We start from the raw sequence: 5,899 nt of genomic DNA on the forward strand, positions 1-5,899 counted from the left end.
CTTTCCGGTTTCAGTACATACCTATCGGAAAGAATAAAGCCTCATGTAGCCATTCTCGTCAAACGTAATATCACTGTCCTCCAACCCAATTTGGATCCTACTGTTCCCGAACACGTATTCTTAGAAATATTGCCTCGACCCTCGTGCAAACATCGCACTAGTCTGTTTGTGCTTAATGTTTACAACCCTCCACGGGCCCATAAAGACGTTTTCGGGCCCCTTTTCCTCATAACCCAGCAGCTAGCGCAACGGCAGCCTCTCCTCATCATCGGTGACTTCAACGCGCATCACTGCGCTTGGGGCTACCACTACGACTCGGCTAAAGGCGGATGCCTCTGGAATGATGGGCATACGCACCAGCTCACCCTCATGACAGACGTCTCCTACCCCACTAGACTCGGTTCGGGCCTACACCGAGATACAACGCCGGATCTCGCCTTTACGAGTTCCGGAGTCGAAGCTACCTGGTGTCACACTCATGAAAATTTTGGAAGCGATCACTTCATGCTCGAGATCGTGATACAAGAGCCCACGAGACAACGTACGCGGCCGACTCAGGTAATTGACTGGGACTCCTTTCGCACGCACAGGAAAGAGCAGGCCACACCTCCCGCCATTACCGACATCAAAGCATGGACAGCCGAAATCGTCAAACAAGTGACTGACGCCACGCAAACCGTCGAGGTTGAGGACACAGTCCCACACTGCGACCGTTACTACCCTCATCTCTGGGAGCGCAAGAAGTCGCTCGAAGCTCTTCTCGCCACTCGAAAATGGGACCGTGATATCCGCCGTCGGCTGGCGCGCGCCCACACGAACATTGAGAACTATGCAATAGAACTCACCCGTCAGAGCTGGCACAACATTTGTGACCAGATGAACAAGACTCCTAACGCTCGAAACACGTGGAACCTTCTCCGACATCTAAAGGACCCGGCCGGAGGTGTTCTCCGAGTACGCCAACAGCTTGAGCGAATCTTCCATCAGTATCCTGGCACTCCAGATGAGCTCAAACAAGAGCTCATTGACACCTACATCCGCCCCGAACCGGCAACCAGCCTCCCTCCCTATCAGGGCTCGGCCAACCCTGGCCTAGACACCCCAATCGCTATATCGGAGGTCCGTGCAGAACTCAATCGCCTCAAGACCAAATCGGCGGCCGGCCCCGACCGCATTTCTAACACGATGCTTAGGAATCTAGATGACGCCTCTATTCACGCCCTCACCGACTACCTTCAAGGGTGTTGGGCCAGCGGTACCATCTCGCAGGAATGGAAGTGCGCCAAGCTAGCCTTCATCCCCAAGCCGGGAAAACCACCCACCTTGGGCAACCTCCGTCCTATCTCTATTACGTCCAGCGTTGGGAAGTTAATGGAACACGTTATCCAGTCCAGACTTCTTCGCTACCTCGAAGACAACCACCTCCTACCAGACACGATGTTCGGTTTCCGTCCTCACTTAGCAGCCCCGGACATAATGCTTCTTCTCCATAACCAGGTAGTCATGCGTCGCACACTAGACACGAAAGTCATCTTCGGCCTCGATGTTGCCTAGGCCTTCGACAATATCCTCCATGAAGCGATTCTTCAACAACTCCAGACTCTCGGCGTCGGACATCGTACGTATGCATACGTCCGAGACTTCCTGACAGACCGCAAGATACAACTCAGCGTCGGCACGGGACATCCCTCCACCATCTCTCCTGGCAACCGCGGCACGCCGCAAGGCTCCGTGCTCTCGCCGCTGCTTTTCAACGTTGCCCTGATAGGCCTGCCCAAGCTTCTGGCTGACATTCCCCACCTACACCACAGCCTTTGTGCTGACGATCTTAATCTTTCGATCACACACGGCAGTGACGGCCAGATCGAAGGGACTCTCCAGACCGCCATCGATCGGGACGAAGACTATCTGGATACAGTTGGCCTCAGCTGCTCGGCGACTAAGTCAGAGTATATAATCATCCCGTCCCCAGGACGACGCCCACCAAAGATACTTCCTGAGATCAACCTCCAGGTGCAAGGAAACCCCATCCCTCGTACAAATCACACCAGGATTCTGGGCCTACACCTACAGGCGAACGGCAGCAACAATATATCGCTCCAACGCATCGACCAGTCGGTGGTACAGATCGGACGTCTTCTCAAGCGAGTCTCCAACAAGCACCGAGGTATGCGAGAGTCCAAACTCCTGCGCCTCGTCCAAGCCTTCATCTGCTCCCGCATCACCTACTCCGCACCTTACTTACGTCTCATCCGCGCCGAAAGCTAACGGCTTGATGCGTCACTTCGAAAAGCATACAAGACGGCCCTGAGTCTTCCCATGTCCACAGCTACTCACAAGCTTATGGCGATCGGCATCTCCACACCGGGAGCGAACTGATCGAAGCTACCCTCACCGCGCAATACGAGCGGTTGTCACTCACACACGCTGGCCGCGCGGTACTGCAGCAAGTTGGGATCTCACCAACGAGGGCGGCCCCCAATTATATTGACCTTACACCGGAATATCGTAAAAATCTCTGCATCCCTCCCATTCCCAAACAGATGCATTCGGAACACCACGCCGAGAGACGGGTCGATCGTGCACGTCCATTCGAGAAACGCTTCAGCGGACGTCCGGATGTCACGTATACGGACGCCTCTTACCACCCCTGGAAACCAGCGATGGTGGCGGCAGCCCTCGCCCCGCACCGTAGCTGGTACACAGCCTGCAGCATTCGCAACGCAGAAACAGTCACCGCAGCAGAGGAGGTTGCCATTGCGCTTGCGCTAACTCATACTATTACCAAAGTCGTCATAGGTGATTCTCAACAGGCGATCCGCAACTATGATGCCGGCCGTATCTCTTGCCCGGCATCAGACATTCTACTTTCTTCTCCCCCCTCCTCCACATCCCGCTTACTCCTGTGGGCTCCAGCCCACGAGTCACTCAGCGGATACGTCCAGTTGCATACACTTGCTCGAGATCTTAGCTGCCGAGCCGAGTGTAGGATCCACCGCCCCGATTCCCCTGACACCACTATTTCGCACAATTCTCTACTCACCACTTACACGGACATCCTCCAGTACTACCGACTCGGAAGATGCATATATCCTCCCGCACACCGTGATCTAACAAGGCGCGAGGCCGTCCAATTGGCACAAACTATAAACAGGCAGCTTCCCACACCCCCTCTTATACAGTAAAATCTTTTCGCAACAAATAACGCCTAGGTGCAAACACTGCTCAGCTCCGGCCACTCTCATACACATGGCGAGGACTTGTACGCATTACAACACCTACAACGCAAACACCCCAGAGTCGTGGGAGTCCCTCCTACGTACCTCCGAGCCAGCAGACCAACGCCGGCTCATCCAGCGTGCGGTGGAGCCCGCGGAATCGCAAGAGATCCCCGCCGACCTCCTCTAAGCCTGCGCAACCGGTCCTCGGACTGATCCCCTCTTTTTGGGCGAAATAAAGAATTCACCACCACCATCACCAAGCACACCTTGGTCCTCATCACATGATCCCCCATCTACACTGCCAGGAATAGGCTGGAGCCGAATTTGCAAGGCTTTTACACCACAAACAAAGAAGTGGATGCAGAAGTATCCCCATTCTTGTTACAGATCATTCTTCTTCCTCATCCAAACATGAAGGTCAACCGATTCTTTGCTCACACTTATTAGCATTTACTGTCTAGTAGCAGACCATATCTGTAGCAGTAATTTCTAGTGTACGTTGCCATGTGCAATTCCTCTCCTGAAATAGCCGATGCGGCATCGGCATGCGTCTTGCATTAACCTTTGCACCGTGTGCTATGTAGCATTTGACTTTTCTTAATTTCTTTGGCCTTCAGTGCTTGTGAAGCAGAGTGGCTTCTTTCTTGAATGCAAGCTATCTCATTGCCATATTTATTTCCTAGTCTCATTCAGCATTGCTCTTGATCGATAGCCTAGTTGTAGCCTTGCTTGTCTAGCCTTGCCTAAGTGTAGCCTTGCCTTGCTGGATAACGTTCAGTGCAGCACAAGCTATACTGAAGTGATTGATTGCAGAGTCTGGTTTGGCTGCTGCCGCACTTGGTCGTGGTCGCCGTGTTATGTTTCTCGGATCTGGAGGCCTGGTCAGTTGCATTGGGAAGCAGTCTCTCGAGGTAAGCACCTGATCCTGCAGTCCGCACAGCGACATAGACTCCCAATTTACACGCACCATGATTGGTGCTCCCCGTTCTGTACTTTCCTGCTGATGCCATGTGCTAAGTTTGCTTGTGGCCTTTGTCATCCGCGATTTGGCGTGAATGGTTTGAGGTGTATGAAGTTGATAGCCACCTGGGTGGATTGGCCCGCAAAAGTGGCTGCCGGAGGTGATGCCCACGAAACCGACTTGCCCATATTGATCCAAATTGGGACACCAAGTGTGAGCCACGCATTAGCCGCCCCCGAAAGAAAGGAAACGTGCAGGCTGGAAAGGAGTTAACGCTCAAATGCTGGGTAGTCGATGTCGCTGTGTTGACTGCGGCAGCAGATGCCTGCGTCAACTGATTGCTTCGCAATGCAACAAGTTGCTTATTTTCAATGGTGACTGTCGGTGCAAATAGTTGGGACAAACCGCCCAATCTGTTTGCGCTGCTTGTTGTCACTCATTACCAGACCACCATGTGCGATGGAGGCAAGCATTACGCCTGTAGTCGGACAGCTGAATGTGCCGTAAGCGACCCATGTACTTGAATACTCACTGTTGCCGTATGGATCTTAGCCAATGTATAATGCATTGACTGGACCTTATGCGGTAATTGATTGCAGAGTCTGATTTCACTGTTATCTCACTTGGTTATGGTCGCCGTGTTACGTTTCTCGGATGTGGTGGCCTGGTCAGTTGCATTGGGAAGCAGTCTCTCGAGGTAAGCATTCACTCTTGCAGTCCGCACAATGACTCTCAATTTAATGCACCGTGATTGGTGCTCCCCGTTCCGTCCTTTCCTGCTGCACCCATGGGCATGCAAATTGTGCATGTGGCCTTCATCGGCCGCGATTTGGCGTCAACGTAGACCAGCATTTAGAAGAGTGTGGGTGTACGCCAGTTGATGATTCATGATTTGGGAAGTTACCGCAAATAACACACGAGACGAAGAAAGAGACAACACGAAGCGGTACTGACGACTGCTGATTTAATGCAACGAACGCTTAGCTTATATAGATCAGACACTGTGTGAACCTGAAAAGCAACGAGAAAACTAATAATAGGACATATCGACCTTCAAGAGGGGTGCGATACAAATGCTAAGATGCACGCTGATAGACTACTGAAGCACCTAACATGCATGTGTCACGTGGTAACAAACAAAAGTTATTTCTGGGCAACAGAAGATCATCGGCGGAAAAAATGGCCAGCTGGAAAGAGAGATTGTAGAGGCAGTTGATATGCGACGCTTTAAGTATGGAGATTGGGTTAATTTGCCGCCAGTTGCTGTTACCCAGAAATAACTTTTGTTTCTTTCCACGTGATACACACGTGTTAGGTGCCTCAGTAGTCTCCAAGATATTATCTTAGCATTTGTATCGCACCCCTGTTGAAGGTTGCTGTGTTTTTATTGGATTTCTCGTTGTTTTTCGGGTGCACACGAGCGTTCGTTTCATTAAATAAACATTTGTCAGTACCGCTTCATGTTGTCTCTTTCTTCGTCTTGTGTGTTTTTTGCGGCAAGTTTCGAAATCCTAGAACACCATATGTGCTTACACGGTCCGACGTGTGTGAAGGTAATATCTACCTGGGTGGAAAGGCCCGCAAAAGTGGCTGCCGAAGGTGATGCCCACGAAACCGACCATGTCCATATTGAGAGACACAGGGACACCATGTGTGAGTGACACATTAGCGGCCCCCGAAAGAACAAAAAAGAAACGTGCAGGTTGGAAGGCAGGTA

General features: G+C 51.8%; 1 pseudogene; it reads left to right on the top strand.

Moving 5' to 3' along the window:
• The first annotated feature begins 1,371 nt into the window (after positions 1-1,371).
• Positions 1,372-3,408, top strand: LOC119454616 (uncharacterized; annotated as a pseudogene).
• The last annotated feature ends 2,491 nt before the right edge of the window (positions 3,409-5,899 follow it).

Source organism: Dermacentor silvarum, chromosome 5 (genome assembly GCF_013339745.2).
Source record: "Dermacentor silvarum isolate Dsil-2018 chromosome 5, BIME_Dsil_1.4, whole genome shotgun sequence".
Taxonomy (NCBI): domain Eukaryota; kingdom Metazoa; phylum Arthropoda; class Arachnida; order Ixodida; family Ixodidae; genus Dermacentor; species Dermacentor silvarum.